The sequence below is a fragment of the Scleropages formosus genome, chromosome 10, assembly GCF_900964775.1.
Source record: "Scleropages formosus chromosome 10, fSclFor1.1, whole genome shotgun sequence".
In the NCBI taxonomy this organism is placed as follows: domain Eukaryota; kingdom Metazoa; phylum Chordata; class Actinopteri; order Osteoglossiformes; family Osteoglossidae; genus Scleropages; species Scleropages formosus.
The window spans coordinates 22,832,072-22,857,337 of record NC_041815.1 but is presented as its reverse complement, the minus strand read 5'-3'; the positions used below and the strand labels follow the sequence as shown (position 1 = coordinate 22,857,337).

General features: G+C 38.9%; 1 long non-coding RNA gene across 1 annotated transcript; it reads right to left on the bottom strand.

Annotated features, from left to right (window-relative positions):
- Nucleotides 1-1,753: 1,753 nt before the first annotated feature.
- LOC114911588 (uncharacterized) lies at nucleotides 1,754-16,440 on the bottom strand. The gene is made up of 3 exons (XR_003797947.1): nucleotides 16,370-16,440; nucleotides 16,013-16,062; nucleotides 1,754-1,960 (listed from the first exon to the last, which is right to left on the bottom strand). It is a non-coding gene; the product is annotated as an uncharacterized LOC114911588 (long non-coding RNA).
- Between the last annotated feature and the right edge of the window lie 8,826 nt (nucleotides 16,441-25,266).

Below are 25,266 nucleotides of genomic sequence, written 5' to 3'. Positions count from 1 at the left end.
GTGTGCCCGGCCCAGGACTCTGTGACCATAACAGTCCGTCTGACTGAAGTGAATTGTGTAAACACCAGCCATATGCCAACGCTTCACTAGAGTGCCACCAGTCCGCTTGACTTGCAGTTTTTCCTTCTGCTCACCAGGGATTCCTCTAAGGTCATACGTGGAGGGGGGAATGAAATGTCAACGGTTAGAGAGAAATCGGAGAAAACAGCAGAGCAGCACGTGCCCCAAATGTGATCAGGATGCCCTATCCATTGTGATGTGCAGTTTGTCATTAAACAGTTCGACCATTTATTAGTGCGGTTGAGGCAAAGGACCTTCCTCAAGTACAGTAGGGGTCCTTCATGGCCTGCTGTGTGTAGACGTAAGTACTGCACTCCTGGTGCACTTGATGCAGACAGAAACCTTTGCAGGACAACATGTATGACCCTCCTAACACTGCAATGAGGTGATCAGGTCCCTTCACAATGCACTGATACGCATTTAGTGACCCACTTCTGCAAAAAAGTTGAAACTGAAGTTTTCCAGCAACACCAGGTGTGTCCTGAACCCGTGGGTTAAAATGTGTTTTTCTTCATAGGATAATATGTATTCACAATACACTGGTGACACATCTTTAGGATTTACCAAGTAAACATACAGAAAATAGGGCGCCATTGATCAAAATAGTGTACAAATCCAATACAGTTCGTATTTGCATTTACATGAAGTTTAATATATTACTGGACAAGCAGTTAAAAGTGAGTGAAAAGTATAAATACTTCATAAAATTTAGACATTGTGTTTAAAGGTATATTTAAGAGATATACTCTGGGTCCTCGTGTTACAAATGGTCAAGTTACAAATTTCTGAAGACAGTGTCCAGTTTATTTTTAAATTAATTTTCCTATCCTTCTCTGTTTTTTAAAACTTTTGCATGCTCCAGGTCAAATTTATTCTGGTTTTATGCAGATGGATGACAGTCATGCAGTAGGAGTGTCAGAGAGATTAATTCAACCTGCTTCCAGAGTGTTTACAGGTCGAGTTTGGTGTTTGTAAGTGCTGGTGATCACTAACAAGATGAAGAATGTTACACATTTATATTATGAATTGGCCAGCTTGCAGCACTGAATATTTTGTTCATTCATAATTTATTTTTTTATTATTGTTATAACATTTATTTGCCCATTTAATGTACCTGTCATAAAAATATCAAAAAGTCAAAGTTTTTTTTTTTTTTTTTTTTTTAATTATAGCTTTAGACCTCAGAATGAGAAATGAACGCATGTGTATTATTAAGCTTTCATTGATTTGGATTTAGTGTTAAAAATGACTTTGGAATAGGAGGTATGACAAAGGACTTTTGCCAGTGCATATACGCACACATACACATAAACACAGCATTGCCTGTAAAAAGTCTATAAAATACCAGATATGAATAAACACATAATATATGTACTGTATAAATCACATACATTTATATTCATTCATTTAGCAGATGCTTTTCTCCAAAGCGACGTACATCTCATAGAAAATACAATATGCGCATTACATTGGCAGGAAGAGAGACATAGATGCAGGCGTATGATACTTAAGTGCAGTTTGTTTCTTTCCACCGTATGAACCAAAAATATACATAGAAAAGAAACATTGTTGAACCTGTTATAGGCTCATCCACAAAACCCGAAAGCGCATTACCAAAGTATTTATTAGGCACACTGGGTCCAAACTGTGCCGACAGTACTGTTCCTGAAGTAGGGCAAGAACACTGCGTGAACACTGTGCCTATTGTGTATAAACTAACTATGTCTGGGAATGTTTTCGAAACAAAATACTGACGCATCTTGCCTCTTGCAGAAGGCGTTGCGTTGGGGCAGAACACCAGCCGTCACGTAGCCGTGTCCTGTCCTCAGGTGTGAACGGCGGCACACGTACAGCGATCGAAAGTAGATCACACCTTTCCGCCTGGCATCTTTATGCATGGCTGGAAGAATAGTATACAGTACTTACATGGTGGCAAAACAGAACACACACGTTGCAGTTTTCAAAACCCACATCGCGTGCTTGTTGTGGGTCAGAGGAGGATAAGAATGCTGTTCAGGTAAAACGGGATCACGCCTTGCGTGTGTAAACAACTGTGATTGCAAGGCACACCTGCCTACCTGAGCACACTTGTCCTCTGCAAAAGATCAGCTTTAAGGCTGCACCTGTAATTTCTTGAATTCTCTATAGTTCACTGTCCTCCAGTTGGACTGTACCTAATATGGCCGGAGAAAATTAAAAAAAAAAAAAAAAAAAAAAAAAAAAAAAAAAAACTCTACCAGAAACATGCAAAGATATTGATTCACCTGCAGACTCTCCTGCTCTCCCTTGTGGCTTCAGGATTCTCATGATGAGCAGCACACTGCATGTCGAGTATCTTATCTCTATATTCCAAAGATTCGAGTCAGGAGGAACTTGCTATATTGCAGTGCTCAGGGAAAGAAGATGTATATAAACCTCAAGCTAGGGATAAATTGGAATCCATGGGACTATGACAGAAATGAAAGAAAAGAGAATTTACACAAGAGATTAAATTAGCTTGACTGATAAAGGGATGGTTCCAGGATGTGGATTAGAAGCAATTATAAATCAAGGTTTTCATTCTCTGTAAACTTGACCGTGGACAGACAGGTGGCCCCATATGAGCTTAGTTGTACCATCTGGGTGTATCTGCCACTCACCTGTAGAAACCTCTTCTGTCTCTTGGGAAACGGAAACAGCTAGAGGCTCCATCTCTCATGAAGTCTTTTCTAGTTTTCTAGCTCACAGAAATGACGAGGATGGAATTCTGATGTAAAGATTTACTCTTTCTTGACCTGCTCTTGGGATGTTGGATGGCAGAGTTGAGTTGAAAAAATAAACAGGTACAAGGGCTGCTGCTTCGTGGGTATGGACGTGAGTTTGTTTCGAAGTGCAGTCTGACATCCACAGAGTCATCCTGTTAATGCTGGTCACAAATCCTTGCTTGTTTTTCTTTTTTTATGTGCCGTTTCAGACTGAAGTGAATCTAGTTAGGTGATTCAGCCTTTTACTGCAGAACTGAAAGACCTGGTTGGACAAATGGAATTGGAAACATTCACTGGTTGCACAAAGCCGTGTGAAGCTCTGATCGATGGCCAGCTGTAGTTAAGGTCAAAATGAATTGTAAGGCTGTTTGAATTTAAAGGGCACTTTGTTCTTTTGGCTGCAATTTCCATGTATTTTCTTTGTATCGCATTCTGGCATTTTGCTTAGCAGCCCTTTTCTTTGCTTGGGTACGATCGTAACATTGGCGCGAGTGTCTGTCGTGAAAAATGAGGGACAAACCACAGGCTGCGGATCAGCACAATTGGTGGCAGTTATTCCCTGCTGCTGACCGAGCTCTCCCAGAGTAAAGGATTGATACTGCATGGGTGGGAAATCAACATCTCCTCACTTTTTCCCCACTGCAAAGTGTCACCCAACCTTCCCACAGCCCACCCTCTTCCTTTAAGTGCCACCTGGCAACAGACTGGACGGCTTGAAAAGAGTCCTTGTTGAGTTGTACTTCAAGTTACCCAAGTTACTCTGGGGTGGATGATAGGCACAGGGATTTGTTCTACAGAAGCATTAAAATTAAACATAACATTAAAATTACAGTTACAAGATTAGCTGCCTGCTGTGGAGGGGCCATTGGAAAGAAAGAGGATGAGCAACACTTTTCCTGTCTAATCCTAAAACTCTGAACTTGACTTAGAGCTTGACTAGTCACACATTAACATGCACAGCGGACAAAACATTACAATATTTAACAATTCAGACACTGTACCCAACCTAAAACAAAATGTCAGTGATACAACAAAAAAGAAGGGGAAAAAAATTGCCTTAAGAATATGACTGTACCATAAGCATGGCAAATCAACACACAAAAAAAAAAATTATGCAAATCAATAAAAGACAGAGACAGCTGGTAGTGTAGTGGTTAGAGCTGTTACTTTTAGACCCAAAGGTTGCAGGTTCCATCCCCACCTCCAGTTGTAGTACCCCTGAGCAAAGTACTCATCCTAAAATTGCTCCAGCTGTATAAATGGGTGAATAATTGTAGTACACTAACACTGTAAGTTGCTTTAGAGAAAAGCACTTGCTAAATGTAAAATTCAGTTCTTATCAGCACACCACTTTCTATGGCACAATATACATGATATTATGACTCAGTGTTTTACGTTGCTGTGACAGTTAGAAAACTGGGTCATGTTTTGTCAGTTAATAAACTGTTCCAAGATCTGGCGTTAGAAACTGTGTCACAAGGTCACTGGTAGCAACCAGTGAGCGATTCATGTTTATCACGTTTTTCTCTGATGTCATGACATCTGCTGTCATGCACGTGCGATCTCAGGCCCATCACCTCTGATGCAGCCGACATGAGTGAACACCTGCTCTTAACGAAACTTCTAGAAGTGCATCACAGGCAACCTTTGTGTTATCATATGTGTATGTATGTGTGGTTCTTTAAACCAAATTTACATAAACAGTAATGCAATGAAAATTTCTCATAATATCCATCCATCCATTTTTATTAACCCCTTGTCCTGATCAGGGTCGTGGTGGTCCATAGCTTATCTCTGGGTGCAAGGCTGAAGGGGGTATACGCTGGATGGGATGCCAGTTCATCACAGGGTAGCCACACATACACACATTTGCCTATTATCACACTACGGGAAATGTAGCATCACCGATCCACCTGAACCGCTTGCCTTTCGAACGTGGGAGGAAACCTAAGCACGCTGAGAAAACCCATGCAGATATTTGGCGAAAAGGCTAACATCACAGAGACTGAACAGAATTCAAACCTATGCCCAAACAGCTATTAGGCAGCAGCACTACTTCTTGTAATACATTATGCACAAGTACAATAAAAACAGATCTTCTTTGAAAAGTTTAACCATGTGACCGATACATGGAGAAAAGGCTGCATTTTCTGACTGTAAAATGTTCTGATTTGGTCTCCCATCTAGACAATGGGGTTATATTGTCTCACAGTGCTTTGCTTGGCAATGCCAATGTTTTGAAGGATCGAGCAGGTTATAGATGTGTAATAATACTGAAGTGGTCTGTGCCTGAGGCTGATGTGGATCCGGCCCACCCGAGCACAGCCATGGCGGAAAATTACAAAGTCCTAATGGGTAACACTCAGCAAGGTACTGAAACTGCTCTTTGAGAGAATAATGAACACTCAGCGCTGCACATGCACTCAGAGACATGAGCTGGCAAAGCGGACGTGAACAGTTTCTACCTGTGAAGTGCTAAATTAATCATACCCATGGTTCACTTCAGGGGCGTAGCTGGGAATTTCGGGCTCCCTAAAGAATACTGCTCCCCGCCGGGAGGTTTGAATATTGATCAGGTGGCCTTTAAAGGAAATCTCCACTATGAAATAATTAATAATTTGCTTAACTTTTACCGATTCAAGTTATGAATGGAAACACCTTGTGGACTGAAATGGGGTTCCCTAGAAGGAAATCACTACTATTCAATTAAATAAATTGCTTGTGGGCCACTTCTATATATCTTGTATAATCTCAAAGGCATTCTAATTTTGTCCAAAATGTCTTTGTCACATTATTCAGACATGGCACCTCACAAGGTCACTGCCCTACTACAAACTGCTCTGTGCATTTGTGACTAGACCACTTGACTTTGCTTAGTTTGCCACATTATCAGCACACATTTGTATATTTGGTTTCTCACAACGAATGATGAGTGGTTGTGGAGCTTTTGTGCGGTTCCGTTCTCTCTGTCCTGCTCTTTACGTCCCTGAGGGCTGCGACTGTGACAGAAGTAGGGTGTTTTTGTATAGAGGACATCAGCTCTTGGACCCCAGAAGGCTACCAGTGGGCGATGCCATCCGCTCCACAGTTGAGACTTCAGACAAGGCCCCCCAGTGCACTCTTTTGGGTCTCTGGAGACCTTTTTAGCGATGGACTGATCCAGCTGCACTATCAGTGCTGCTTTTCGCTCATCTGCATACTCTCTATTCGCACACTCATGTGTTTGTCTGGTTGTACTGTGGCTCCAATTTTGTTCCGATGTCTTCTGTCAGTGTTGTATTTGTGCAATTTCTTTTGAGATCAATAACATTTTTATCTGTATTTCTATTGCATGTGTCATGTACAGGCTGTGTGCAATTTCATTCCCATGTGAGTATTGGCTTGGTGCCTTCAAATGAGAAATTCAATCCCTTGCAAACAAATTCTTCAGTTATACTATCTATGTGTATACAGATAAACAGCATTGGTGTTTGACATCTGACCTAAAGAAGTTTCGGGGGAAAAAAAAAAGGAACCCCCACAGCTCTGACAGTGCTGACACACTCTGACAACATATATATATATATGCCAGAGTTATCCAGTGCATCTCACTCAGAGGGCAATTTGTGAATTTTGACTGTCGTTATAGAAAAATGGGCATAGTAAAGGTATCACAATCGTAATTTAACTAAAGTCCTGAATTTAACCACCAAAATCAGCATCTAGTCTACATGGATAAAGTACAGAAGTTTTTTGTTTTCCCAACCTGAATATCATATTTGCTTCTGAGAAGCTGAAATCTTAAATGCTGACTAACCACCTAATCTGATACTCAAAAGTTGTTGAACTTGGAATTCTGGAAATGTTGGACAGAATTCCACAAACTGATGTGGTTGTCAATGAAGCTTTGCTCATAGTGCATTTTGTGGGCCAGTAATAGAAAGCACCTAACTGTGGACTGTGGTGTGTAGGCGTGAACAGGCCAGCTTGATGTGAGCTCATTCTTGCTGATGGGGAATGGAGTGGTGCGGAACTGCAGGTCGCCTTGCAGTGTCTGATGCCCACACACAACCACAGCAATGGGAGTCAGTCAGTTTCAGCACGGGAGAACTCCTCACCCCCAACACCACCTCCATGTCGACCTCTGAAGTCGAAGACCGGAGCCAGTTAGTGTTTGATGCATAATGTTTGAAAGAAATACTCCAGCCCCTCAGTCTGTGGTAAGGATCAATTCTTTCTTAAAGACAGACCACAAGTGGTCCCAAGTACGAGTGGGCAGATGTTTCACCTCCCCACCCTCAGCACTGGAGCCCCCCCAGGGTTGTGCCTTGAGCCCCCTGCTGTACTCACTGTACACTTATGACTGTGTGGTCACTTCCAACTCTACCACCATTGTTAAGTTTGCTGATGACACTGTTGTGGCGGGCCTGACCTCTGATAACAACAAGAAGGCCTACCTGGAGGAGATTAGAAACTTGGAGAACTGGTGCCAGGAGAACAACCTCCTCCTGAATGTCAGCAAAACAAAGGAGTTGATAGTGGACTGCAGCAAGAAGCAGGAGAGGGCCTACCACCCCCTTAAAATCAACAGGGCCACAGTGTAGAGAGTGGACAGTTTCCGCTACCTTGGTGTTCACATCACGAAGGATTTCTCATGGTCCTGCTGCCTCAAAACCCTGACAAAGAAGGCCCATCAGCATCTTTACCATCTTAAACGCTTAAGAGACTTCAAACTGCCCTCTAAGGTGCTAAGGAATTTTTAAATCTGCACCATCGAGAGAATCCTAACGGAACCCATCACGACCTGGTTTGGGAACAACACCAAGCAGGATAGGCAGGCTCTCCAGGTCTTTTGTCCCTGCTGCAGTCAAAGAAGAGTTATCGCTCCCTGAAGGCCAACACAGAAAGAATGAGGAGGAGCTTCTTCCCACAGGCCATTCAGGCTCTTAACCAGGATAACACCATGGAGACTGGACTTGTATGCACAAGAAGCACTATCTGAGCCGAATATTGCACAACATCGCGCACACTGCACTTTTTTGTTCTTATTTAATCTTTAATATTGGACTTATATTTACATTCATTCCATTCATATACTTGAATAGATCTTTACCGTATAGCATTGTTCTCCTCAAATATATTCTATTTTGCTGTATATTTATAATATATTTTATATATTTTAAGTTATTCCACATTTTTAGATCACTATATTTTCATTTTACCACTGCATTTTTATCAGACTTTATTTTATCCTATTTGTATTATTATATATTCTTCACATTTCTGTAGTATGTTTCTAACTTCTACTTTATTTGTATTGCCTTATTTTTAATATTTCTACTATTTGTATTGCCTTATTTTATTATCTGTACTATTTGTATGTATTACGGACAGCCGGAAAAGCATTTCACTGCAAATCGTACAAAGTATGGTTGTGTATGTGACAAATAAAATTTGAATGAGAACAAATTCAAATTTGTTATCATTTTACATATAGGTTTATCACCTATGACACCTTTTTTTTTTAAAAAAAAAAAAAAATCATTTTGAGATGAAGTGACATACAAATCCACTCTTTCTGAGTATGTTAGTGGTGGAAGGCATTTTCCTGCAGAATGGAGTTTATAAATATAAAATTGAGAGGGAAGTACCACCCTACACCAAACTATCACTCACATGAATAAATGCTCATAAAAAAATTCCCATCAACATTCCTGCTCCCACATGTGCTTTTTTGCCCCCAAACCCAGAATAACCCTAATATCACCTGTTTTTCCCAAAAATGTCCTAACAGGGGTTCAGCAGCCTAACTCAGTAGGAGGTGCAAACCCTCCAGCAGACAGTAAGCCAATATAACACAATCACAGTCTTCTAACTATGGAATTAAGGCCTGGAGCATCAGGGACCTCCAGTGCTGCATTTCCCCAGTGGTACTTCCCTTTCTGAACAAAGATGGGGAAAAATCTCATGTCCTCTTCATATCACTCTTCAATGACTTTGAACAGTGGAAAACTTTAAGAGGCTAGCATAACATCTTATAGGCAGAGATGGCTGGGACTCTGTGCTCTCTCCTCTCCCTCAGAGGAAGCTTGCTAAGGGATAAATCACCAGTTTAGTACACCCTTTCACTGATTGGGGGGTCAGTAAACACCATTGCCATGTTAATGTTCACATCTGCTAGATATACTCAACAAATGCCTTCTGAGAACCACTGAATTCTTTCATCATAAGGAACATCATATATGACCCAAACAAACACATTCAAATTTTCTACGTCAAACAGCTCAGCAATCGTTTACAGGGTGTCTTACAATTTTGTTTCTCAATGGTAATATGCATTTTGTTATACTCAGTCAATTTTTTAGGTTCTGAAAATTACTAAGATGAGCCTTCTACAGAAAAAAAAAGTCTTTGAGACTGCCTTATAGAAAACACAGCACTAGAGTACTTACATCATTTACTATGGTCCAGTAAATTGGAGTCTCATTGAAATGAGCAGTATATGCTTAGTGACCCACTTCTACCTTTTCCTCTTGATGGCAAATCAAAATCTAGGCGCATCCATGCCTATGAACCGTGGATGGGGATTTTCCAACAAAGCAAGATCCATAGGTGACCTTTCACAAAAAGGACTTGATATTGCTCATAAGAAAATATCTGTTCAAAGTATGTTGTGAGTAATCACTTGGTAAACAGACGAAAAAAGAATGTGCAGATGTTAATCACAAAATAGAAGTGCAGTACCATTTATGGCTAATATTTACAGTGCATATCTATTTTGCTAACAGAGGAGAAACTATTTACATTTACATTTATTCATTTAGCAGACGCTTTTGTCCAAAGCAATGAACATCTCAGCAAAAGTACAAAACTATGAATAATGGTATGCAGCACATTGCCAAATAGTACAATGAAGTATTTATTTTTGCTTTTAAAAAAAACAATGTAGCTGAGAATGTAACCTTCATTCATGCAACAAAATGAAGAATAGCAGGTAGTACAAAATTGCTTCCATGCAACATTTATACCAATTTATGCATCTGAATTGTGTTAGGCACTTGTGAAGGTTAACTTCAGTTTCATTCTGAATGCTTTACTTGGGCAAACTCAGATAGGTCCTTGATCCATGAAAATAAATCGGGGTAACGAATGCATACAGAATTTAAAGTACAACTGAAGGGTCCATTACATAACCCTTCACAGTGGGACTGGAATGCCATCAGAGTGTTCTACAAAATATCTGATATGCACTGTACTTATAGCTCCCACTTTCTGTTCTCATTGCAATTTGATAATGCAGCAGGAACAGTGCTCTAGCCTGTCAGCTTGGATAAATTCAGACTGATTTTGGGGTTTAGAGATCACAATCAGAATAATTTTTCCAAAAATTAAAGTTCTCTAAGGCTCGGTCTTACAACCAGCAGCTCTAAGTGATAACTGTTCTGTACAATTACCTCACAGAGGGAAATAAAGCTGTGACCCACAGCTAAGGCAGTACATGCTATATTTTAATCCCCTCTCACTCAGAACTGCAGAAACTCTGTCTACATTCAAGAAGGGTCTGAAAACTCATCTTTTCCGGACCCAGTTTGCCTAAGATCTCTCCAGCTTATGTGTGGTGTAAAAGTTCATGCACCGTAACTTCATAATCTTCCCTAGATAGGCCTTTACACAGCCGCTACTTCAGCATTGTATGTGATTGATTGTTTGTGTACCTTACTCAAAAAAAAAAAAAATTGGTATGAGGTCATCAGGATTCATCTATCCTGAGTTTTATGAACCTACTCAATCGATGAACATTGATGCATCAGGTGGATAGTAACAAACTAGATTTACTTAATCACATGTCTGCAACCATGTCTTTTTCTCTTAATGTAATGCACAAATTGTATTTTTGCTAAGATGTATGTCACTTTGGACAAAAGCATCTGCTAAATGAATAAATGTAAATGTAATTCAGCATTGGTCATTTTTATGCACAGGACAATACTGAAGAGTGCAAAGCAGAATTTTGCACTTAAAAAGAAACACTTGAAAGAGCCAGCTGTGAGCACCTCTGTTAACTTGTGGATGTGCTAACCATGCTTGGTGGTGGCACAGTGTCTTCTGAAGCAGGTTGAAATGGTCTCGACTGTATTGCTGAGTGACTAATATTTATGCATCAGTGCTTCATGTCCGTAGTGCCAGCTGAATTTTACTTTCGGCAACAGAGTGAACACAAATTGTAATGCAATCACTCTCTGAAATGCAGCACTTTAAGTCAATAGCACAAAAGAAACACTACTTTGGGTGTTGTGAATAAGTCTAGGTGATGTCACAGACAGCAGGCTTCCCCAGAAATTAAATTTAAATAATATTCTTTATTATGAAAGTGACAAAGCTTTTGTCATATACTCTTTCACTCTTTGAAATCAACTGTGAAATCAAAAGTATATAATGAAAATGTCCAACATCAAATAAAATGTATTTCAATTAATAAAGTTTTAGATAGTTTCAAAATACCAAAGGTTTTGTGTTTAATTTAAAAACATTATTCCAGGGACCTCTGTTGAAGACCTAACACTGCCTTCACCAAGCATTTTTGGTAGTTTACTCATGGTTAAAATAAGATAACAGCTAAGAACACCCTGGTCTGTCACAGGAGTATTATCATCGCACTCTGAGATGGACTTTTCCTGCGTGTTCTCCTTGTCTGTTATAGAACCACACAGAGGCCTCATGGGAGATGGCTGTGGGTGTCTTGCATGAGGAATCAAAGCACATAGAAGGACATGGTGGTACCAAGGGACACAGAAACAGCTGGAAAGTCTGTCTCCCATGGAGCCTGTCCTAGTTTATGAGCCCAAAAATAGCAATTAGCACCCAAGGGACATTGCAAAAAATTAGCAAATGTAAAGCACTATGCATAAAAGACCTTTAATTTTGGTCAGGTGCATGCTGGACCTTGACTGTGGACTTTGACATCCTTTCTATCATAATAAAGACTCTAAGAGTGACAATTCTGAAGGGCCATTCCTTCCTCACTTCAGACACTCCTTTCTGTTGACCCTCTGGAAACCCAGCACAGAAGAGAGATTTCATGTCTCTAGCCAACATGGAGTACGATGACTGAAGACCAACTTAAAATCTTGAAGATGACTGACTCAATTACCAGGAAAGCCCCACTGTTGCACTTTTCATCTTGGTACATAACCTACATTCACAGCTTATCTTATAAATGAATGTAGTCATTAAGCTGTGTTGAATAAAAGTGTCACTGAATAACACGGTAACTGCTCAGCTGTAACATGTACAGCATATTCCTATTCCAGTGTGCTCTTCTGTCCAGTGTATAGTAGAATCAGCCTACAGTAGGCTTCTGTGGAGTCAGACTCCATCTCTTACCTCGATCTGGATCAATGTCCATTGAATTAATGCTTACGAGAAAAATTTATTCATAATTTATGGAAATTCTCACAGTCTCATGCTGAATAGACTTATTAGCCAATAAAACACTTCAAATGACTCAAATAAGCAAGCAAAGAAATATGAAACTCACATAAGAACAGAACTATCTGCAGGCCATCCTGTAACCATAGGGCACTGGCAGCGTCCAGAGCAGATATTAAAAATTTTAGAACATAATGACAGTGTTTCAAAAGGACAAAATCATTCACATACAAGTACCACTGCATAACACGGAGGTGTGTTACAAGAATATTAATATTTAACGAAGTGTGGAAAAAATGTAACTTTTCTTTGTTGTGACTGGCAACGGCTGAGCCATCATGGAAAATTCAGAAGCGAGTGGCCGTGACGTTGTGATTACAATTTAGCTCAATTTCTTTGTTTCACCACATGTTGTAAGATTTGGAAAGAAGTGTGCCACTGTGCCGTGCAGGTATACAAAGCAGAGCTCCTGTTTATTGTGTAAAGACAATGCCTTCAGTGTTGTTATTTTTGAGATGCATGACAGAGCTCGGTGGCCACTGACCGTGGGGCAGGCCCAGGGGCATCACTGCTCGCAAACACCAACATGGAAACTCTTCTGTAATGTTTTCAAAATGTACCTACAATACACATGCGCTCTCTATCCTCTACTTTAAGTAAAAAAAAAAGTCCAGATACTTCAGTGAGATATAAAAACACACCCCTGATAAACATATATGAGCATATACATTTGTATCTAATCCCTTCAAACCATAATAGTGAAATTCCTACCCACCAAATTGTCAATTATAGATGAGCACTGAAGCTGTAGAGGCTCAATTTATACATTATAGTAATCAATTTCTCCTGATCCTGCTTCCCATATTCAAAAATTATATTTAATGCTTTTAAGATTTTGATTTAAGATTTTTGACATATGACTTAAGAAAATAATTTTACAGAATGCTCCTTTGCTTTTTGTTATAAAGGAGCTGACCAAAAGTAACAGACCTAAGTTGACATTGTGATTATCTTTGGTTGAATTAAAAAAAATATATACATTCATACTTTAAGATAAGGCAGGAAAGATTGACAATTTAAATCTGCAAAGCAGAATTATTTTTCAACTTAGTTTTACAGTACTGAATTGACCTGGGGGTCTCTGAACACTTGATGAATGCAATGCTTAAAAACCTGCTGACCTCTGCTTAGATTCTGAAGTTCCATGAAGGTCCCCCGATATCCAGTGATGAATGTACTTAAACTGCTTTGGTCTAAATGCCTCCTCAATGAAACAAAGTGGAAAATCACAAAATGTTTTGTACAAGAAGGGGGTGCGGTGGTGCAGTGGGTTGGACCGCAGTCCTGCTCTCCGGTGAGCCTGGGGTTCGAGTCCCGCTTGGGGTGCCTTGCGGCGGACTGGCGTCCCGTCCTGGGTGCGTCCCCTTCCCCCTCCGGCCTTACACCCTGTGTTGCCGGGTAGGCTCCGGTTCCCCGTGACCCTGTAAGGGATAAGCGGTTCTGAAAGTGTGTGTGTGTGTTTTGTACAACGTTACATTTTACCTGAGTGTACATCTGAAAGTCCACTAGGTGCTGCAGCTCAGACAATGAACACATGAGCAGTGGAAGAATTTAATGCCTTCTGACAAGGAGCTGTTCATCACTGTCACTGATGAATGGATCTGTGCTTGTGTGGCATCATTCCAAGGCCCAAGACAACCTTGAGATCACATAAAACAGGTATAGCCATAAAACATTCAATATAGCAGTTGGACAGCAGAGCAGGGTATATAATTCCTGACATGTGCCTTGTGCACTTAGTCTATTACAGTTCAGTCATAGCACTGTAATACATGTGTCTTACCATCTGACTGCACTATACTTACCACAAGTCACCCTCCCCCCAAAGACATCTCCCGGTAATGCTAATTCAAATATATGTCTACTGAATGAATGTTCATTTTTAATGGTTCCAGTACGTTTCTGAAAAATACATAACTCACTCTGCCAATTTCTAAGGACCCCAGGGTTTGAATGTCTAGTTATGTATTCACAATCATTATTAAAATGCCAGGGAGAACACAGTTTGATTACATCGGTCTGAGTGCAGCTCACCAAATGAATAGAATCAATTTCGTGCATTTCCTACATTTGCAATATCTCATGTTCTGACATTTCCTGAGATTAGATTTTTTTCTCCAAACCAGCAAATGCTTTTGGATGTACTCTTAAAAAAATCTACAAGAATGGCCAAATAATATTAAAAATCTGGAACTCATACCATAGATTCAAATCATGTGAAGATCACACACACATTTTCAGAACCGCTTGTCCCATACAGGGTCATGGGGAACCAGAGCCTAACCCGGCAACACAGGGCGTAAGGCTGGAGGGGGAGGGTACACACCCAGGACGGGACGCCAGTCCATCTTCAGGCACCCCAAGGGACTCGAACCCCAGACCCACCGGAGAGAAGGACTGTGGTCCAACCCACTGTGCCACCACACCCCATAGTCATGTGAAGATCACATAACAAAAAATATAATTACATAACTACTATGGTGAAGCATACTCTCTACATTTGCCCACCCGTACAGCAGAGCAAAACTTAACATTGGATTTTAAACATTTTCTCTATCAACATCTACATTCAAAAATATAACACACAATAAGTAAATAACCTAAAATATTGCTGTAACTGATGCTTTTAACAAGTGTTGGAGCAGATTTTGTTCTTAAGTATGTGAAGGGGGAAAGGATGAGTAATTTCACATTAGTGCTAATAACAGGCTGAGCACTGTGTGGCTGTGACCTTAAAATACACATTTAAGCCACACTGCCCTTCAAGTCTAGGATGGACCATGCAGGGGCATTACAGCTGTAGAACATAAATGAAACTAGAGAAGGAGAAGAGTCATTATGGGATTATATATTAAACTAATTATATAATAAGAGAAATACATACACCTGTTGAGGACAAAGGAAAGTAACTTGTTATGTGTGACTGCTATTAAATCTCATTCCTCGTTAGACTTCAAATGAAATTAATATGCAGCTGTCATTTGGGCAGCAGGGTGGCACAGCGAGTAATGCTGCTGTCTCACAGCACTTGTGGGGTGTGAGAGGATGTGGGTTTGATCCTCAGTCTGTGTGGAGTTTGCATGTTCTGTCTGTGTCTGCGTGGGTTTCTGTCAGGTGCTCTGGTTTCCTCCCACAGTCCAAAGACATGCTTTTCAGGTTCCCCCATAGTGTGTGAGTGGCAGAGAGAGTGTGTTCCACTGATGTATGGATGAGTGACCCATCCATTGTAAGTAGTGTATCTAACAGTGTAAGTCACCATGGTGAATAAGTTGTGTGAGCTGATAACACTACACAGAAGTCATTGGAAGTTGCTCTGGAGAAAAGCATCTGCTAAATAAATGTGAAAAAAAAAATGTACACAAATTTATATTAACTGGGTACTGAAAAGTGATATTACCTGGAAACTGACAAAGTCAAAAAAATATGAAATGCTTATGTACACTTAAATTAACATGATTTAAAGTTGATAAAAAAAATACCTGAAAAATGAAGAAATTACAACCTCTAGCTTTGCCAGATAAATGCATCAGAAATATCAAAACTAAACTATACCCCCCCCCACACACGTGAACACTGCGACATTACATAGTTGGCAGGTCAGCTCCCACCAAATACACCTCAATCAGGTGCAGAAAACACAACATGAACCTTCAAAAGATGTAATTTAATAATCTGAATTCCTATGTATGTGAACATCATGTTCTGAACCCCAATATTAATATAACATAATATTGTCTTACCTGAACTCGAAAAGCGGATAATACTCACATAGATTTATTCACTTCAGGAGCTTCTCCAACTTCCAAGAAGTCACGAAGTGGCGTATTAATCGGAAGGAAGAAAAGTTCATTTAGCAACATATGAAGAGCTTAGAACGAAAAACCGGGACTATTTATGCGCAGTTTCAGTTTGCTGGTGGTGTGATACCGCCATTACAGACTTAACAGCTGCCTCAGCCTGCGGCATTAAAAAAAAAGCAAATACATCAACAATAGTAACCATTCACGAAGTCAGGCATAATTGCAACGAAAAAAAAAATTGAAACGCTGCCTATTTAAATATCTGAGAAAAGCGATATTAACGATTTTTACACTTACGTGTACATGTTAATTTATCGACAATTCAGTTGTGCTCAACTGGTGATGACGGGAGCGCGTGAGAGCAAAACTCGCGCGGTTCCGCGGCCGCAGGTTTCCGGTGAGCGCGAGGACGCTGAAGGGCCCACGTCTCGCGACTCCCTGACAGAAAACAAGAAGAAGTGGTCTTACTGCTTGTGGTGTTTTCTTTTGGTAGTTTTTATGGTTTTTGGCAGTCTTTATTATTATTTTTGCCCAAATTTCAGGATGTGAAGGATAAAAAATGAGTATTTTGCACCGCAGTGCATGTCTGTCTCTTTTCCATTTACTATGCCGACCACTATCAAGTCCTGTATTCAGTGTTTCATTGATGTTCTAATATCTTCATATAAAAATTGCCTAATTAAAGTGTAGTGTCAACATTACTGTATATTTTACATTTGCCTTATAATTATTGAATAGTGAATGCCCTGGCTGAAGACCATCATATGCATTACTTAGTTATGCCATGGCAATAAATGAAATTTACAGATCTTTCCACGTGTTAAATATAACATATACCATATTACCAATGAAATTAATAACAAAACTTAAAGATGCACATATCATTTCCGGTCATCCTAGGCCATCATAGGTGTATCTTTTAAGTAAAAGTCCACTTCTTTATGTCAGTATCATTTATTCTTTGTGTTTATATATATATATACTGTACTTTAAAATACACAGAATGTTTAAAATATTTCTGTAATGCAACAGAAAGCATCACTCTGTTGCGTAACCTTTCATAGTCAGAGCAAATCATTATTAGGTAAGAAGACAGATAATTAAAAAGAATTTAGAGGAAGACGGATATTAGACGGATATAATATTATCATAAGCACTTTCATAAAGATCCTGATTAGTGGAGCTCCGATAATTCTTAATATTTAACTTTGCACCATTATAGTAAATAAATACCTTTTGCACAAGCTGCATTAAATTTGAAAAGACATTGAAATGCTGCATTACGAGAAGCTGATGGATCAGTAGAAAGAAGTGTACATCAGAAGGCCAGTCATGTTCACCTCATTTACCTTTAACGACATATTATTCACCTTCTCCTCATTGTCAGTGCAGAAAATATTTCTAAGTTAAAGGACAACGACTGTGCGTTCCGCAGCCAGCACAGAACAGAATCATACCACTCAGAGGGAAAAACAAATTGTTCAGATAAAAATACATCATATATTTGTGTATGTCATATTATCTAAAAAAATAACACCGTCTGTTGGTTAAGGAACAAAATCTATGAATCAGCACATTTACAATTACATTGATTCTTTTAACAGACTTTCTCGAAAGTGACATACAACGCAGGGTAAGCAAAAGACAGCCGGATGGCTTTCCATCTGCATTTGGAAATATGATTTAAAATTTGGAATCTTGCTACATCTACAATGAATATATCGTTTAGTGATTTACTAAAATGAATGTTGACTTGAACTTCTTTTTCCTCGCTCTGTATAGTGATGTAAAGATAAATCTGCTCTTTCGCTAGAAAAGTGAACATTCCGTGTTACATTCAATCTCCATTTTTTAACATTTTTGTCTAAATGATTTTAAAATTTTTCCAGTCTTCATTGTTGTAATCTTTGCATCAGAGAAAACATGCTTTTCTTTATGCCCACGCTGTAAAATATTCTTTCAATATGAAATGGAAACCATGCAGTTACTATAAAATAAATGATCAGTTACTTTTAAGCTTAGTAAATCAATAAGAAACCGGACGTGGATGTGTGATTTATCACAGCCGGATTTATAGTCACTCTTGGGGTTGGGTTTTCAAGCTCTTTCTGAGATGTGGGCAATGCGTGGCCCTTTGTGCATCTAACAAACCTTTGAAGGTTGTTTTATCTGGAACCTTACACTTCCAGTATGTTGCACGAAAGCAACCCTGGAATATTGTCAGGATAAGAACATTGTTCTACCTTCACTGTGAGCGTGTAAGAGTCTTGGAAAAGTCCTGTTTTCTCTCTTTCTGTTTCCTTCAGAAAACTTCTAAAAGATTCCAGAATATGTCTTTCAATGAAACTGAACATAGGAATATGCCGTATGCCTTTACAGATTGATTCCAGATGTCTTTCAACAAATTACTAACAGACAGATAATGCACATCAATGACAACTAAGGGCTGCAATAAAATACTGCTTTTCTAATATTTATGAAGCAAATACCTGCTGTATTTGCTTGCTATGCGTACAGTATACCCTATATTTTCCTAATGGTAGACACTCAGTTAAATTGTAAAAATAACTAATTCTTGCCATCAAAGAACTCCTGTAATTCAAGCAGTATGTTGAAGATATATATTTAATTTTACTTAAACCAGCAACAATTATATTCTGCAGTGACAATACAGCACTGATTTGTTTTCTCTAAATGAATCTTTGAATCTTCAAAGTCCTGAATCAGAAAGAATAATGAAAATGAAGGTCATGACAGTACAAGCATCGATTAGAGTTCAATAACCTTTTTTTTTTCTAGAAGAAAAAACTGTCAGCACAACTTTACTTTAAAAACAATCGATTAGAATATGTTAGTTTTTACATAACTTCATTTAGCACATGGTTTTCTCCAAAGCAACTTCCAATGAACACTATGTTGTGTTATCAGCCCACACATTATTCACTCAAGGCAACTTACATTGCTAGATACACTACTTACAACAGGTCACTCACCCCCTAGTCAGTGAAACATACCTTCTGTTACTCACAATACGGGTGAAATAGAGTCACCAACCCACTTGGACGGTGGGAGGAAACCAGACATCCAAACTCCATTGAACCCACACCCTCACACACCACCCAGGCACTGTGAGACAGTAGCACTACTCACTGTGCCACCATACCACCCATTGCATTTTTTGTTAAGAAACAAGCAGGTTCTCATAATTCATGTTGCATAGGCCATTGCAAACTAATGGTTCAACAAAGGATTCCTGAAGCTCTCGCAAGCCAAATGTTTGTTGAGGTTAGATGAACAGAAAAAAATAACAGCCACAAACAAATTGACATCTAACCATTTCATTTTCAATCAGCCATAGAGATTTCAGAATTTTCAAATCATTAAAATTATTTGAATTAATAAAAACAATACCCCTGTTCAACACAGCTTTTGTTTTTATTTCCTTCTGCCGTTGGTCAGGTCACAAATTGTTTGGTCTCTAAATTAAGACGGGTTTATTTCATAGATGGAAAAGTGCCTGCCGTGGAGGATCAAGTAATCAATGACCTGCTGATCCCAGTAGCATCCCAGTAAAACAGTTAAAGAACTTAGGTTTCTGTAGACCACAGCTGTTTGGTGAAGCTCTGCTGCATTTGGCTTTCTTTGCCTGCAGCTTGAAAACAGGCAGCTTTGTTTGCTCACCTAAAGATTGCAGTGAGTTTCCTAAATAAAGAATACGCAATGAAAGTTGTAAGTCTAAAGTTACAGTATATTGTAAATAACATTTATGATACCTTAACTGCTTATTGAAATACAATTGTCTATACTTTCTGTTAAATAATTAATAAGACAAGGACAATACAACTTCAAACGATTCTTTCAACATAGCCCATAGATTTAAGAGTATATTAACATGCATGCTAAATAACTGCTTCAGCATACATTATTCAATATAGACTTCCAGGAATATTATTGCTTTAAATATTAGGAGTAGGTATAATTCAGGGCTGAACTCATATAAAGTGTACATTAAAGAAATCTATCTATCTATCTATCTGTATATCTCTCTATCTATCTATCTATCTGGGAGACAATGAATCAACAATTTTTGAGCCAGCAAATCTGTATGTTCACAATGCAAAACTAAGAAAATATTATTTCTATGTCAACACACACAGAATGGTTGAAAAATAAGTGTCAGAATTCTGCGAAATTACTAAAATCTTTTCTTATTGTTAGCTCTTGTAGGAATGTTTGAGAGCCCTGCTGCATTCCTGTGAGTATTGCTCTGGATCTGCATGTATTTCAGCCCTCTGCAGCAGCATCATGCAGGTGTCTCACCAAGTGCTGTGTTAATGTACCGTCAGCACTGCAGTGCTGTATCAGCTGCAGATTTCAGGCTGGAACTCACCTTGAAATGCAATCATTGGGGACAGTAACCTTGTGTTCCTTTTACTGCATCTGACAGTGTTCATCATAAATTTATATGCATGCATGCATGCGTCAATGAAAACACATCAACAGACTGAATTTTATTCAGAAGCTAATTTCATGCAAATCAAGGAGTGGTAGAATAAACAACATACACAACCATCCAATTTTTCAAAGATCTAGAAATGACAAAATTCTGTGGTCTTATGAAACAGAGCACAGAGGATGAGAGAAGAGTAAGGTGGGATGTTGACGTGTGTGGACTGGTGTTCAGGTCAATGCACCAGAATGAATTCTGCAATATACTGAGCGGAATGGCAAGTGCTCCACTCTAACAGATGCTGAATTAATTCCTCCCACTAGCACTGCCCAGGTTTAATTTCCTTTCCCACATGATGTTCTGACCTTATTCCTTGTCTGGTGATGGCAGATTGCCCCCCAGCCCCACCTCACCGCTTGCTCCCTTCTGCTACAATTCAAGTATAAATTAGACGGAATGGAAATTACTTTTTTTGGCCCCTATTAAGAAAGGTCTTCCAATGGAGATGTCCACTTTATTCAGTAAATGTTGCTTTTGTGATTCTTACAATGGTATGACTTTATGTTTTTCCTTACCATGACCTTGTACTTAATGGCACAGTTTTTGTGGGAGTGTTATCTTACTCTTCTGAAATTCCCCATCAGTTAGCTGTAAAAGGTCCTGGAGATTGATGATTGATTGCACCTTTGTCAATACCTCCTCCTACTTAATGGCACACAATTTATCACATCTACACTTCAGTCCTAATGCACATTATCCTTGTGTATCTATGCATTTGTTTATCTATCCAACAAGTGGACGTGACATGGACACGGATGTGTATTTCTGTAATGTCCAGATACGGACACCAAATGTGAGTATTCAAATGCAGAGTTTATGCACAAGTGTGCTGGGCAGACTAGAAAATGAATTGCCAAGGTGATGTGATTAACACGGAACGAAGAGACGCACAGAGTGTTCTTACAGGAACAGTAAGTGGAAAAGGGGTACAGGGCTGGAGCTAGCCTATAGTGGTATGTTTGGGGGAGGGGAGTTTGCATGTTCTCCCTGTATCTGCATGGGTTTCTTCCGGATGCTCCGGTTTCCTCCCACAGTCCAAAGACATGCTGTTCAGGTTCATCCATAGTGTGTGAGTTACAGAGAGAGTGTGTTCCACTGATGTATGGATGAGTGACCCATTGTAAGTAGTGTATCTAGCAGTGTAAGTCACCTTGGCGAAAAAGGTGTGTGGGCAGATAACACTACATAGAGTTCACTGAAAGTCATTTTGCACAAAAGTGTCTGCTAAATAAATAAATGTAAATGTAAATGTAAATGTAAAAGGCATGACACAGACAGAGCTGGGCAGAAGCACGCAGGACTGGCATAGACAGGACAGGAGCTTGGGACCGGAACAAAAACACACTGGGAGTGGAACTTTGAAAAACAATAAAGTAAACAAGCATCATTTGGTTATCACAGGCAACACAGTAGAGAGCTGATTAATAATCTGCAACCTGGTGGTTCTTTTTCTCCCCTTTTATATTGCTATATATATTCCCTCTATATGGCTGGGAATCAGTTTGGGGTTAGGTGCGCTGATGGAGCTGGGAGGACCTGGAGAAGTGCCCCTCGTGGTCACTTGAGTTATTATTCCCCAGGATCGTGACACCATTGTGACTGTTCCTTACCATTTATCCATTACGTATTTTAAAAAATCTATATAAGAATATCTTAGGCTGTGTATAACAGATCTACTCATATTGTATTAAATTGTAATTAATATGAAGATGTTCCGTGCTGCATAATCATATGCACTTAAACCTGTTGTTTAAGATAAAAAGAACAAAGTTATTCAGTTCTGTACATAAAAATATGAAACATAAAAATCTTAATTGCATTCACAGGGGGTGCAATAGATTCCTAAATTATAGACAAATGCCCTTGATATTTCCAGATTCTTCTCATTTTTCCTGTTTATCCCTCAAGACATTTCATTTTTATGATTTTCGCTAATTTTCTGAAGTGCTCCATTTTTCTGTGTTACATTCCATTTCACAAACAACACTGAATGGTAGTTACCAAAATGTTTTATGCATCCAGTTGTTCTGCCCATGTCATTCTCTTTTTCGTCATCACCATCTGTATCCCAGATGCCTGGGGTTATGAAGAGGTGCATTCTGTGCAAACTTCCTGCAAACTTCCACCATTTCACCATATACAAAATTCTCGGGTGAACCCATTCGGCCCTCTTTAGTTAAACATTGCACTTTTACAGTGCACTTTGGCAGTATCAGCAGTCTCATATTAGACAGAGCAAAAGTTTGGCTAATCAATTTAAACTGCCAGTTACTTTTCAAAAGCTATCTGTGGTCCTGGGTGAAGAAAATGTAGAGAACCTTTACATTTGGTCTACCTTTTGCTATTAAACTTTCTTCCTGTATTCTGTTGCATGAGTTGTATTACCATTGCATCAGTTCTTGTCTTATGTTTTTATCTTCAGATAATGCAATGTTTACAATTTTCAAAGGTAACCAAGTCAACTGCCAAAGTGGCTGGTTTTTTTGGAGGTTTGTTATACCAATTTACCATTGTTTTTGAAAGCACCCCTTAACCATATTATGTTACATTTTAGCAACTTCATCAGTTACTAAAATGATTTATTTTCTAAGCCTGTGAACATTTGCTTCATAAGTGTAGATAAAGCTTGTTTTATCATTTTATCATATATAGCATTCATATAGAACTGATAAAATGTTGTCCCATGAAAAGCAATACATTGCTTTGCTTTGAGGTATAGAGTATAGAGTATAGAGAAACATGATGAAGTTGCAAGGTAGGGAAAGGTTGTCCAAATGATAATGGAGAAATTCAGCTTATTATATTTTTTTTCCCTGAAATGCAATTGCAAGCCTTTTATGAAGGATGCACTATTAGAGTGGTACCAGGGTTTCAGTTACACACTGACACTAGGAAATTGCTACTGTGGTAAAGCTAAAATAGTGTTCTGGGTGGTCAATGTACTTTTCTCAAAAGCCTCAGTTTCTTCTCCATTTCTGTGCCTTGTTGGGAGAGTTTTCTAATGTAATAAAGACACTAAATTTGGAGGCAAAACAACATTCGCTGCAAGCTTCTGCTGGTCTATTTTTCCACATGATTTGTCCTTGTTTGTTTACATGAATGTCAAAGCCACTATAGGGAAACCATGAATATTTTTTAAGACACTGCACACTTAATGAGTGAATATATAAGTCATCTTGTTATCGTTTTGCCATTTTACATTTTATTTCCATTCTAACACACAACTGACATTCCTGTTACAGGACCTTATTATTCCTTTTGAGAGAACATTTGGTAAATTACATTGCTCTTGAGTGACACTGTAATTTAATAGAATGGTGGAGCAATTTTCCATAGAAATACTATTAAATATTCAGAGGGGGCTATACAATTTTAATGTTTAAAAGTACCTGAAGTCTTCAATGAACATACACTGAAAGCAGGATTCCCCATTTCAGATGTTAGTATGTCATTTAAGAGTAACAGAGGAATGAGTCCACTGGAGTGCTGACATGCCTAAAAAATACCCTGTATTAATAGTGTATCAAACTTGCCTGGGCATAGGAACGTTGTAGAAATACATGCAATCCATACAATGTGTCATGCTAGACACACAAATGATCTGAAAGAGTTCTTTAAAAGATGTGAACGTACAAATGACAGCAATGTCCATGTAAGAGCTGTGTGCATACAGTGGATGATTAAAACTGGAGCCCTAGTGACATTATCCGCCAATGGTGACACTTAAAAAAGACTGAGTAATGGAAAAAAAAAAACATGATCTGAAAAGCAATGTAATTACACAAAGGAAGTGCAACATGCTTTAGAGATGTGACACTTTGATGTATGAAGGCTCACAGTACACAGAGCTGCCAAGGCCAACAGCTTCTGCATCTTGTCCATCACCATTAATTAGAGCATCTCTACTTAAGCAGCAAGGAGTAATTGTGGTTTAATCCCCAGAAGAGAGGGCTGCTGGTGCTCAGGCCCCATAAACTGACATAAAGGTCTTCTAAAGGAAGGTAGCCCATTAATATGGATCACAAACTGAGTGTTAGACATATGGATCCTTGGATCCTACTTTTCTTCATTCAATCCATTCTTATTCACAGAGTCAAGAAAGTGTGAGGTCTTTCCACACCTTGACTTCAGGTAACAATTGCTAAATTTAAAATGTTCATATATGGAATGAGGTGAATGTGAAACTGCATAAACATAAAGCTGGCCTTATTCCAGATATGAAGGATTTGTTCAACTTGATCAGAACCAAATTAAAATCCAGTATTTTTATGTTGTATATTTTTATTGTTACTGCTCCTGTGAGTACAACAAGAGGCAAGTGCTTGTGGTGCTCAGTATATTCTAAACCCAACTAAGCTTAATGTTTTTGTAAGTGATTCTTTATATGCTTTTATAATACTGTATATTTGTTATGGTTTACTAGTACAGTCTTCCCAATATAATGAGCACTCATGTTATGAGAAATTGCACTTATGAGCACAATGTATTTTATACCCTGCAATTTGCATAACACGGTATGAAATGTAAAATGCAAAAATGAATTCACACTTATTACAAACACCTTACTAGAACACAAAATTCAAAACAAAGTGTGTGCCTTGGCAACCTTGAGCACCATACAAGGCAAGCAGCCCCCATCCATACATGGCATGGTATCTCCTGCACATCTCATAGCTTTGTTATC